Source organism: Delphinapterus leucas, chromosome X, assembly GCF_059928025.1.
Source record: "Delphinapterus leucas isolate spDelLeu-1000000601 "Yukka" chromosome X, BTC_Dleu_Yukka2, whole genome shotgun sequence".
In the NCBI taxonomy this organism is placed as follows: domain Eukaryota; kingdom Metazoa; phylum Chordata; class Mammalia; order Artiodactyla; family Monodontidae; genus Delphinapterus; species Delphinapterus leucas.
In genome coordinates this window covers 103,276,877-103,289,656 of record NC_143150.1, presented here as the reverse complement: position 1 = coordinate 103,289,656, position 12,780 = coordinate 103,276,877, and the positions used below count along the sequence as shown (strand labels likewise).

At 39.5% G+C, this 12,780-nt stretch overlaps 1 non-coding gene across 1 annotated transcript; it reads right to left on the bottom strand.

Annotated features, from left to right (window-relative positions):
- Nucleotides 1–1,066: 1,066 nt before the first annotated feature.
- On the bottom strand, nt 1,067–1,172 carry LOC149744368 (U6 spliceosomal RNA). Its single transcript, XR_016391442.1, has one exon. It is a non-coding gene; the product is annotated as a U6 spliceosomal RNA (small nuclear RNA).
- Nucleotides 1,173–12,780: the final 11,608 nt, after the last annotated feature.

Here is a 12,780-nt window from a genome sequence, read left to right as displayed (position 1 = left end):
CAATTTTAGTTTCTTGAGTTCTAACTTAAAATGGAATCAATTTACACCACCAAGCATTTTATCCCAAATTTCCCATTTTTTAATCATTTCTAGATCAACTAGATTTCATTATAATTAGACCCAAATGTTGCTTTTTGCCTTTATTTTTGAATGGCAATTTGGGTGAATAAATTGTTTTAGAACATATTTTATTTCTTTCAGAACATTGAGGATATTTGTACATTTCTATTCTAGTTTCAGTGTAACTATGGAGATTTCTATGGTCCACTTTATTATTCCCTCAGTGGCTTTGCTTTTTATACCCAGATTGCAGTAGAATGCTTTCTTTATCCTTAAAATTCAATAACTTAACAGGATGTGCCTTGATGTCAATCGTTTTGAATGAGTTTCACTGATAAACAATCTGCTCTTTTAATCTGTAGATTCAATTCTCCCTTCATTTCAGTTAAATTTCCCAGTATTATACCTCTGTGTGCCTTTTATGTTTTATTTATAGATATCTTTTCTTTAGGGATGCCAATTATCCGTAACACTGGTTCTTTTTTTTTTTTTTTTTGCGGTATGCGGGCCTCTCACTGCTGTGGCCCCTCCCACCGTGGAGCACAGGCCCTGGACACGCAGGCCCAGCGGCCACAGCTCATGGGCCCAGCCACTCCACAGCATGTGGGATCCTCCCGGACCGGGGCACGAACCCGTGTCCCCTGCATCGGCAGGCGGACTCTCAACCACTGCGCCACCAGGGAAGCCCACACTGGTTCATTTTTGATTGGTGTCCAAATATTCTCTCTGATTAGTTTAACTATTCTCTCTATCTCTGTCTGCCTGTCTGTCTCTATCTCTCTCTCTCTCTCTCTCCATTCCCTGAGGATACAAAAAGGCTTTTCCTATTGATGGAAATGACTTTTATCCAGGTTTACTGTCTCCAGTTTTTCTCATTTATTTATTAAATCTGTAGTCATGCTATTTTGGTTTTCAATTTGTCTCATTGGCCCTCCAGTCTCCATATTTTATTTTACTCTCAAGATTTAGCATCTCGTCTTTGAGCTTTTGTTCAATTAATTTCATTTAAAATATGAAAGCTTTCACAAATTTACATGTAATCTTTTCACATGGGCTATGCTAACTGTTTACTGTATCATTCCAATTGTAGAATATATATTACATCTAATTAAACAAGTAATAATAACAAAATAAGTTTAGATTTATCAAGTGTGCGTCAGGCATTGAGCGAAGTGATTTACATGCATTAATTTATTTAATTCTCACAGTAACTCTACTTAGAAGGTATTATTATTTTTCTCCATTCTATAGATGAGGAAACTGGAACTAAGAGAGTTAAATAATTTGCCCAAGGATATATAAATAGCAAAAGACAGAACTAGAAACAGGTTTATCATAATGTTATGCATATTTACTGACTACCATTCTTCTGCTTCATTAATGGCCCATCAGGCCCAGATATGTAAGAACTTCACTATTAGGCATAACAGATTCTCTCTGTAATATCAATATACTTACTGAAGATAGAGGGACTAAGGAACTTAACCCCAGGATTAAAAGAGGGGCAAACTCAGGAAAATAATAATGAGGCTAAGAGGAATAGAGGAAAAATGATATGCTAGAGATAGAATTTGGGAGATTTTAGTTTATATTATCATGGCATCAGGGGAACATTAATTTTAGACATTTCGGGGCTGACAATTATTATTTATCTTTTTGTTATTTTTTTTAACATCTGTTTCTCTATTTTTTTTGTCCCTGGGAATAAGTATCACCAGAATATCTCAAAAAAACTGTGCCAGTGCTGCATAAAAAGGAGAATAGTAAATGTGTAAGAATGTGGGATGGTTGCATGTGTGTGTGTGTGCGTGTGCGCGCACGTGTGCAGGAAATACCTATGAGACTGTTCACTGTGGCCTACTGTCCAGATGAAAGAGCACACTTGATCGGTAACCACAGGCAGAAATAATAAAAACTGAAGTAGGTGATAGCAGTATTGGGTGTACATACATATATATATACATACATAGAATAGAATAGGATAGACTAGACTAGAATGGCAAAAAGATGTGAGCAGGCACTGGTGTGAAAATGCAGCCTTTTAATTACTAAATTGATCTTTTCCACTATATGTGCTCAACCCTCACTGACTTCCTGCAACTTAGCAGAGTGGAGCAAAGCCGGAGAGTCTGGCCAGTGAGGTGTTCTACAATGAAATTTGAGGTTTGGGACACCCTGATTTGAAATTCTGAGATCTTCTTATTATTCAGGTAGTACTTTAATGGAAATTTAATTTTTACAGTCTGTGAAATAGCATTGTGAGGATTGCCTTAAAAATAAATCCCATTGTATTGTCTTGTTTTCTGAGGAAGAATGCAGACTGAGTTACAAAAAACTGATTCATTTGTGAATCTTTAACAAAAATCCAGCTCATGCCTTGGCATCTTTCCCATCTTAAATCCTTCACCTTTTCTTCTGTAGTTCTTATGATATATACCTATAGTCTATCACAAGAAAAACGAAGATTATTTTTTGGACCCTAAGTGACATAATGATTTAGAGCAAGAGAATGTTCCATAACTATAACTGAAGATATTCCGTTATCTCAACGATCTGAATTCTTCCATGTAAAAAGTAAATGATAACATTCTTACTTTTCAAGATTTTAAGTTTAATCCTTATAATGAGTTATGTTGTACATATTTCAGGACAAAAGTTTTGAAAATCAATTGCAGCAATAATAAAAGCATGATTGTGGGCATTTGACAAATCTTGGAAAACTAGAAACATCTTATAAATACCCTTTTAAAAATGCTATTACAGCAGACCAAAATGGCAAGGCAGGAGACCCCTGCCTATCCATCCCCCCACAAAACTCAACAACTAGACAGCTATTCACAAACAAAAACAGCTCTGGGAGAACTCTGGCATCCTATTAAGAAATTTTAGCAACACAGTAGAACAAAAAAACCTGAGAATAATCACACAAAAAGAGAAAGAAGACAGATTCATTTTGCCTGCATCATCCCATTCCCCAAGCTGACATGGTTCAGCACCAAAAGGGAACTTCCCAACTAGGAAGAGTTCTCCTTACTAGAAAAAGAAGAGAGTGGTAAGCAACCAGCTTCTCCGGCCTTTTGGAGCACCACACAAATGTCCTGCTTTGGTTTTACCCCACCCAGACTGGAAAGCTGAGATATATAGTGATAGTTAGGAACAAAGAAGAAAAGCAAGGCCTTTTAATAGCAGCCACAAGGAACGATTGTGGTTCACAGAGACCAGCTCCGCAGACAAACTCAGCAGATTCTACCAATGATGAAACCAACAACCAGCACGACCACCATGGATCCCTGCAAATTTTACAGGCTTTTGTCCCACAGGTAGTTGCACTCCTGGGTGCCATGTGTTTGGCTGCACCCTGCTCCCTCCCCTTCCCACCCAGCCAGAGCCCAGGAGCTTGTGAACCACACCAGAAGCAAGGTCAGGTCTCTGCAAGTGAGTGCAAAACATGAGCCACCTGAACCCTGCCCAGCTCTCTCCCTCCCCCAAGTCCCTGCCACAGGCCAGGAAATGCACCAGCAGCCAGCTTAGGCTTCTGTGGCTTCATGAGTAAAAAACACTAGACTAGAACCCCCCATCTGACTCCCATCACTGTGTACACGCTCAGGGATAGCTATACCAGCTGTGTACCTGAATGTCACCAGCCTGATGCCCATCATCAGCCCCCACTGCAGCGTGCACAACTGGAGGGAGAGTAAGCAGCCAAGGGAGAGCAGGCCAACAGCCAGAGCCCCCAGAGTTGCCAGTGAGCCCATAGTTGGCAACAGCCTATGCTGCCTGCCCTGGCCCCCACTACTAAGCATATGACTGCAACTGGACTGTGCCACTACTTAGGCACCTGCAGCTGGCCCCGTGTGTGTAACACCAGCTCCAGCCACTAAAGCTGCCTGTCCTAGTCCATAGCTGTAGGACCTGGAGGCACCACTGTGGGTCCTAACAGCCCTTGTAGCTACTGTGGACGTGGACTCATGGTACTCACTAAGGACCATAAAGTTGTCAATGCGGTGGAGCCTAGCAGCCTGAGCTGGAGACATCACCCCACCCCCACACAGACCAGGTGCCACCATGTAGCCCCGAATTTGGCACCCTGCCTCACTAGACCAAGGGTCACAGCATACTCCAGTGTGTCCCCACCCTCAGGTTAAAGTCTTCCCTTACTAATATCAGTCTCTAAACCTGGAAGAGGTGACTGCTTCTTAAAATGTGCAGACACCTATGCAAGGCCACAGGGATTACAAAGGATCAAGAAAATATGACTCCACCAAAGGAATACCATAAACCTCCAGTATCTGGTCCCAAAGAAATGGAGATTCAGGAACTGCTCAACAAAGTATTCAAAATAATTGTCCTAAAGATGCTCAGAAAACTGTAAGAGCACACAGATAAACAGTTTTATAATATAAGGAAAACAATAAAAGAACAAAATGAGAAGTTCAACAAAGAGAAACAAAATATAAAAAAGAACCAAACTGAAATATGTCCAAAATATAACATTTAATCATGTTCACATTTATTAATGAAATATTTTCCATTATCCTTTTCATACTAAGTCTTTGAAATTTAGTATGTGCAGCACACTTACAGCACACCCCAAAGGACAAGCCCCATTTCAAGTATTCAATAGTCATGTGTGGCTAGTGTCTACTGTACCGGACAGTGCAGATTTAGAGAAAAGGCTCTCAAATGTTAGCATGCATTAGAATCAACTGGAGGGTTGTTACAACACAAATTGGTGGGACCCTCTCCAGAGTTTGTAATTCTTGAGAACTGGGATTAGGCCCAGGAATTTGTATTTCTAACAAGTTCACGTGTGATGATGAAGCTGGGGATTACATTTTGAGAATCACTAATTTGTAAAACTTACTGAGGTATTCAGTTTACTCTGTTTGTGAACATTTGACTGCAATAAATTCTTTAACTCTTTGGGTACACAAGCAACAGGCTGAAGAAAGAGGGCAAAATTAGTTTTCTCTATGACACACTTATTTTTGACTTTGTGGCTCAGGAAGTTCCTAGGTAAGTAAGGTCTTCTATAACAGTAAATAGATGGTCATCTGTGTCATGTGATTTTAGAGGTAAGAAACTCCTCAACACACACATGGAATATATATTTATCAAAGCTACTTCCTAACAATTTACATGTTATCCACTTGCTCATCCATCAACATATCAACAGATAACAAATTTTCATTTACAAATTCATTCACACTTAAAATAAAGTCTTAAAATAAAAATACACTTCTGAGAGAATTAAATATAAAGTCATTGGTTTCCCAGTTCTTTTAAGGATTGTTTCTAGTTGTAAAGATTGATAGTTTAAATAGCATATGATAGGAAAATTAGCCTGGACTCCAGTTAGCTTAGCTGAAACCCAAGTCTATTTAAAAGAAAACAGAAAGGCTGAAAGGACTGGGCTGCTTGAGTGTAATATAAGGACCATTGATTTTAAGTTACAAGACTTGGGTTTCATTCTGTAGTCCAATCTTATTAGGTGTGCAAGTGGGAATAAATTACTTGAATATGTAATATCTTCATTTTACAGAACTGATAGGTAACAATCTTTACAGAATTGATAGGTAACAATATAACTGGTAACATCTGGTGAGGGTACACTGTATCTTAGCCATTGCGATTTACATCAATCAAAGCCTCAGTTCTCGAGTATATAAAATGATAAATAAATTTTAAATATTTATTGAACATGTATTATGTCCAGTGTGTTTTAAAAATATATTACCTTTATTTTTTGATATTAAGCTACATGAGCTGTTTGTATATTTTAAAAATTAATCCTTTGTCAGCCGAATCATTTGTAAATATTTTCTCCCAGTCTGTAGGCTGTCTTTTCATTTTGTTTATAGTTTCTTTGTTGTGCAAAAGCTTCTAAGTTATCTCATATATATATATATATATATATATATATATATATATATGATAAGATATATTCCTAAGCATACACGATTGAATACATTGTTGGTGTTGTTATTTTGAACAAACTGTTGTCTGTTAAATCAGTTAAGAATAAGAAAAATAAAAGTTATTTCACCTTCACTTATTCCTTCTCTGAAGCTTTATTTTATGTACACCCAAGTTTCTAACTATATATATTTTTTTCTCTCTAAACAACTTCTTTTAACATTTCTTGCAAGGCAGGTCTACTGGCAACAAATTCCACCAAGTTTTGTTTGTCTGAGAAAGTTTATTTCTCCTTTACTCTTGAAGGATCATTTTGCAGGGTACTGAATTACAGGTTGGTGTTTATTTTCAATCAACACTTTAAATATTACACTCCACTCTCTTTTTCCTTGTATGGTTTCTAAGGAGAAGTCTAATGTAATTCTTATCTTTGTTCCTCTGTAGGTAAGGTGCTTTTCCCCCTCTGGCTTCTTTCAGATTTTTTTCTTTATTTTTTGTAGTTTGATAATGATTTGCCTTTGGGAGCATTTAATCTGCTTGGTGATCTCTTGGAGCTCCCTGGATCTGTGATATTATGTCTGACATTAATTTGAAGAATCTCTCAGTCATTATTGTTTCAGATATTTCCTCTGCTCCTTGCTCAATTTCTTCTCCTTATGGTATTCACATTTGTGTATGTTAGTTGTCTTAGAGCCCTTGAATAGTCTGTTCTTTTTTTTTAACCTTTGTTCTCTTTGCTTTTCAGTTTTTAGTTTCTCTAGCTATATCCTCAATCTTAGACATTCTTTCCCCGGTTTTTTCCAGTCTATCAATAAAATTATCAGGAGGGGGCTTCAAGATGACAGAAGAGTAAGACATGGAGATCACCTTCCTCCCCACATGTATATCAGAAATACATCTACATGTGGAACAACTACAGAACACCTACTGAACGCTGGCAGAAGATCTCAGACCTCCCAAAAGGCAAGAAACTCCCCACGTACCTGGGTAGGGCAAAAGAAAAAAGAAAAAACAGAGACAAAAGAATAGGGACGAGACCTGAACCAGTGGGAGGGAGCTGTAAAAGAGGAAAGGTTTCCACACACTAGAAGCCCGGTCACGGGCGGAGACTGCGGGTGGCAGAGAGGGGAAGCTTCGGAGCCACGGAGGAGAGACCAGCAACAGGGGTGCGGAAGGCAAAGCGGAGAGGTTCCCGCACAGAGGATCGGTGCTGACCAGCACTCACCAGCCCGAGAGGCTTGTCTGCTCACCCACCGGGGTGGGCGGGGGCTGGGAGCTGAGTCTCGGGCTTCGGTCAGAGTGCAGGGAGAGGACTGGGGTTGGCGGCGTGAACACAGCCTGCAGGGGGTTAGTGCACCACGGTTAGCCGGGAGGGAGTCCAGGGAAAAGTCTGGACCTGCCGAAGAGGCAAGAGACTTTATCTTCCCTCTTTGTTTCCTGCTGCGTGAGGAGAGGGGATTAAGAGCGCTGCTTAAAGGAGCTCTAGAGACAGGCGCGAGCCGCGACTAACAGCGCGGACCCCAGAGATGGGCATGAGACACTAAGGCTGACGCTGCCACCACCAAAAAGCCTGTGTGCAAGCACAGGTCACTCTCCACACCTCCCCTCCCGGGAGCCTGTGCAGCCCGCCACTGCCAGGATCCCGTGATCCACGGACAACTTCCCCGGGAGAACACAATGAGTGCCTCAGGCTGGTGAAATATCACACTGGCCTCTGCTGCCACAGACTCACCCCCCATTCCGTACTCCTCCCTTCCCCCCCCCCGCCTGAGTGAGCCAGAGCCCCCGAATCAGCTGCTCCTTTAACCCCTTCCTGTCTGAGCGAAGAACAGACACCCTCAGGCGACCTACAGGCAGAGGCAGGTCCAAATCCAAAGCTGAACCCCAGGAGCTGTGCGAACAAAGAAGAGAAAGGGAAATCTCTCCCAGCAGCGTCAGGAGCAGCGGATTAAATCTCCGCAATCAACTTGATGTACCCTGCATCTGTGGAATACCTGAACAGACAACAAATCACCCCAAATTAGAAGAGGTGGACCTTGGGAGCAATGATATATATATATATTTGTTTCCCATTTTCTCTTTTTCTGAGTGTGTATGTGTATGCTTCTGTGTGTGATTTTGTCTGTACAGCTTTGCTTTTACCATTTGTCCTACGGTTCTATCTGTCCATTTCTTTTTTTTTTTAGTATAGTTTTTAGCACTTGTTATCATAGGTGGATTTGTTTTTTTGTTTGGTTGCTTTCCTCTTTCTTTCTTTTTTTTATTACTTAAAAATATTTTTAATAATTATTTTTATATTTAATAACTTTATTTTATTTTATCTTCTACTTTCTTTCTTTCTTTTTTTTCTCCCTTTTATTCTGAGCCGTGTGGATGACAGGCTCTTGGTGCTCCAGTCAGGCGTCAGGGCTGTGCCTCTAAGGTGGGAGAGCCAAGTTCAGGACATTGGTCTACAAGACACCTCCCAGCTCCACGTAATATCAAATGGCGAAAATCTCCCCGAGATCTCCATCTAAACGCCAAGACCCAGCTTCACTCACTGACCAACAAGCTACAGTGCTGGACACCCTATGCCAAACAACTAGCAAGACACGAACACAACCCCACCCATTAGCAGAGAGGCTGCCTAAAATCATAATAAGGCCACAGACACCCCAAAACGCACCACCAGACGTGGACCTGCCCACCAGAAAGACAAGAACCAGCCTCATCCACCAGAACACGGGCACTAGTTCCCTCCACCAGGAAGCCTACAGAACCCACTGAACCAAACTTGGCAACTTGGGACAGACACCAAAAACAACGGGAACTACGAACCTGAAGCCTGTGAAAAGCAGACCCCAAACACAGTAAGTTAAGCAAAGTGAGAAGACAGAGAAACACACAGCAGATGAAGAAGCAAGGCAAAAACCCACCAGATCTAACAAATGAAGAGGAAATAGGTAGCCTACCTGAAAAAGATTTCAGAATAATGATAGTAAAGATGATCCAAAATCTTGGAAATAGAATGGAGAAAATATAAGAAACGTTAAACAAGGACCTAGAAAAACTAAAGAGCAAACAAACAGTGATGAACAACACAATAAATGAAATTAAAATTCTCTGGAAGGGATCAATAGCAGTATAACTGAGGCAGGAGAACAGATAAGTGACCTGGAAGATAAAATAGTGGAAACAACTACTGCAGAGAAGAATAAAGAAAAAAGAATGAAAAAAATTGAGGACAGTCTCAGAGACCTCTGGGACAACATTAAATGCACCAACATTCAAATTATAGGGGTTCCAGAAGAAGAAGAGAAAAAGAAAGGGAGTGAGAAAATATTTGAAGAGATTATAGTTGAAAAACTTCCCTAATATGGGAAAGGAAATAGTTAATCAAGTGCAGGAAGCACAGAGAGTCCAACACAGGATAAATCCAAGGAGAAACACGCCAAGACACATATTAATCAAACTATCAAAAATTAAATACAAAGAAAACATATTAAAAGCAGCAAGGGAAAAACAACAAATAACACACAAGGGAATCCCTATAAGGTTAACGGCTGAACTTTCAGCAGAAACTCTGTGAGCCAGAAGGGAGCGGCAGGACATATATAAAGTGATAAAGGAGAAAAAACTACAACCAAGATTACTGTACCCAGCAAGGATCTCATTCAGATTTGATGGAGAAATTAAAAACTTTCCAGACAAGCAAAAGCTAAGAGAATATACCACCACCAAACAGCTTTGCAACAAAATGGGACCTAATGAAACTTAAAAGCTTTCGCACAGCAAAGGAAACCGTAAGCAAGATGAAAAGACAACCATCAGAATGTGAGAAAATATTTGCAAATGAAGCAACTGACAAAGGATTAATCTCCAAAATTTACAAGCAGTTCATGCAGCTCAATATCAAAAAAACAAGCAAACCAATCCAAAAATGGGCAGAAGACCTAAATAGACATTTCTCCAAAGAAGATATTCAGACTGCCAACAAACACATAAAAGATTGCTCAACATCATTAATTGTTAGAGAAATGCAAAGCAAAACTACAATGAGATATCATGTCACATCGGTCAGAATGGCCATCATCAAAAAATCTACAAACATTAAATGCTGGAGAGGGTGTGGAGAAAAGGGAACCCTCTTGAACTGTTGGTGGGGATGTAAACTGATACAGCCACTATGGAGAACAGTATGGAGGTTCCTTAAAGAACTAAAAATAGAACTACCATATGACCCAGCAATCCCACTACTGGGCATATACCCTGATAATACCATAATTCAAAAAGAGTCATGTACCAAAATGTTCATTGCAGCTCTATTTACAATAGCCAGGACATGGAAGCAACCTAAGTGTCCATCAACAGATGAATGGATAAAGAAGATGTAGCACATATATACAATGGAATACTACTCAGCCATAAAAAGAAACGAAGTTGAGTTATTTGCAGTGAGGTAGATGGACCTAGAGTGTGTCATACAGAGTGAAGTCAGAAAGAGAAAAACAAATACCATGTGCTAACACATATATATGGAATCTAAAAAAAAAAAAATGGTCATGAAGAACCTAGGGGCAAGACGGGAGTAAAGACACAGACCTACTAGAGAATGGACTTGAGGACACGGGGAGGGGGAAGGGTAAGCTGTGACAAAGTGAGAGAGTGGCATGGACGTATATACACTACCAAACGTAAAATAGATAGCTAGTGGGAACCAGCCGCATAGCACAGGTAGATCAGCTTGGTGCTTTGTGACCACCTAGACGGGTGGGATATGGAGGGTGGGAGGGAGGGAGACGCAAGAGGGAAAAGATATGGGAACATATGTATGTGTATAACTGATTCACTTTGTTATAAAGCAGAAACTAACACACCATTGTAAAGCAATTATACTCCAATAAAGATGTTTACAAACAAATAAATAAATAAACTTATCAAAGGCATTCTTCATTTCTGTTACAGTTTTTTTTGTTTTGTTTTGGACCTTCAGCATTTATTTTTGGTTCTTTCTTAGGACTTCCATCTCTCTACTTTCGTTGCCCATCTGTTCTTGCATCTTTTCTACTTTATCCATTAGAGTAGTTAGCATATTAATCATAATGGTTTTAAATTCCTGGTCTGATATTCCAGTATCTCTGCCATGCCTGATTCTAACGTTTGCTGTCTCTTCAAATTGTACTTTTTTCCCATTTAGTATGCTTTGCAATTTTTTTTTGGTAGCCAAACATGATATACTGAGTAAAAGAACTGGTATAATTGGCCTTTAATAATGTGGTGGTGAGGTGTCGGGGGACACCTACGATCAGGTTTCAGTCTTTAATGAAGCTGTGCCTCTGGACTGTGAACTTACAAAAGTTTCTCCCTTTTTTTCTCCTCCCTTAGGTAGAACAGGGTAGCTAGAGTGAACTGGAATTGGCTGTTTCCCTTTCCCCAGGTCAATTAGGCTCTGATATTATGCCAGCAAGTTAGGCTCTGATTAACTAGTTTCTTTCTACTGAGGACAGGCCTTGTTAAGAATAACAGAGTACTCTGGCATATTTCAAAATGGCTCCTTTACCCCTCCTCCTACCACAAGCAGGAGGGTATATCTGTGATATTTTATTGTGGGAACCTGACCAAACTCCTGGATATAAATCTCATAATATTGTGGGGCCCCTTTATGACTAGGTCCCCCTGGAGTTTTTAAACTCTTAGAATTGTCCACACTGAGCCTCCAGCAATTTGTCAATTACAGTTCAGTTTTTCCTACTTCAGCACTGGTTCCCAGGGCAGTTTTCTGCTCAGAGACTCTCTGTTTTAGTCAGCTGTGACTCCCTCTACTCCTCTCTTTCTCCCTCCAATCTTGGGGCAGCAGTTTGCCCTGAGTCCTCCCACTCATAAATTCAAGAAGAGTTGCTGATTTTTCAGTCTGTTCAGCTTTTACTTGTTAGGATGGAGTGGTGACTTCTAAGCTCCTTACATGTGGAACAGGAAACCCTCTCTTTGTTTTTATGTACGTCTAAAAGCTAGACAAAAGCATAAGCCTTTATGGTTAAAATATTATGATAGTGGAGAGTGTATGCTTGAGTTGGTGTTGATATTTGTGCAACTCCTTTGGTTATAACCTACACTGATGTGGGGGGATGTTTAAGTATAAAACACTTATTTAAGAAAGGTACTAGGTAATCCTATTTGTTTAAAACAAAAACAATAGATATAGAAATATATACATGTACATTAAAAACTGGACTCCAAAATCTTTATGACATTTAGCTTTGTAGAGAGTAATGAGAAAAGGACAGGAGCGGTGGAAGTTTTTTCCCCATCACAATATGTTATTAACCTTTCACAATGTAAACGTACTTATATACAATTTACTACCAAACATGAAGGATTTTCTATTTAAGTCATTAGTATATTCACACAGCAAAAAATAAAAAGAATTTTAAAAATTAAAAAAAAAGAAAGAAAGGTATTTAGACTAATTTTAAGTATGCTTTTCCCTTAACAATAACAACACTGTACATTACATTAACGAGTAATGTCCATTTAGATATCAACCACCTCCAATTATAGTGGCCTCAACAGTTATCAACAGTAAATAACAATGGCAAAGTAAACTAAATATTTTTATCTGAATGAAAAAAAAGTTGTCAAACTCATCTACGTTTTGTCAAGCCAAACTAAAACTAGACTATAGGGGTTCTGGGTACTACTATAAGTATATTAACCTAATATTTCATTGTGTATTCTGTGGTTTGTACTAAGTTTAAATGTCCTTTGAGTTCAGTTATTTTAAAAAGCAGAAAAAGTCAAATATCTCAAACCAGTGGTGCAGACTCA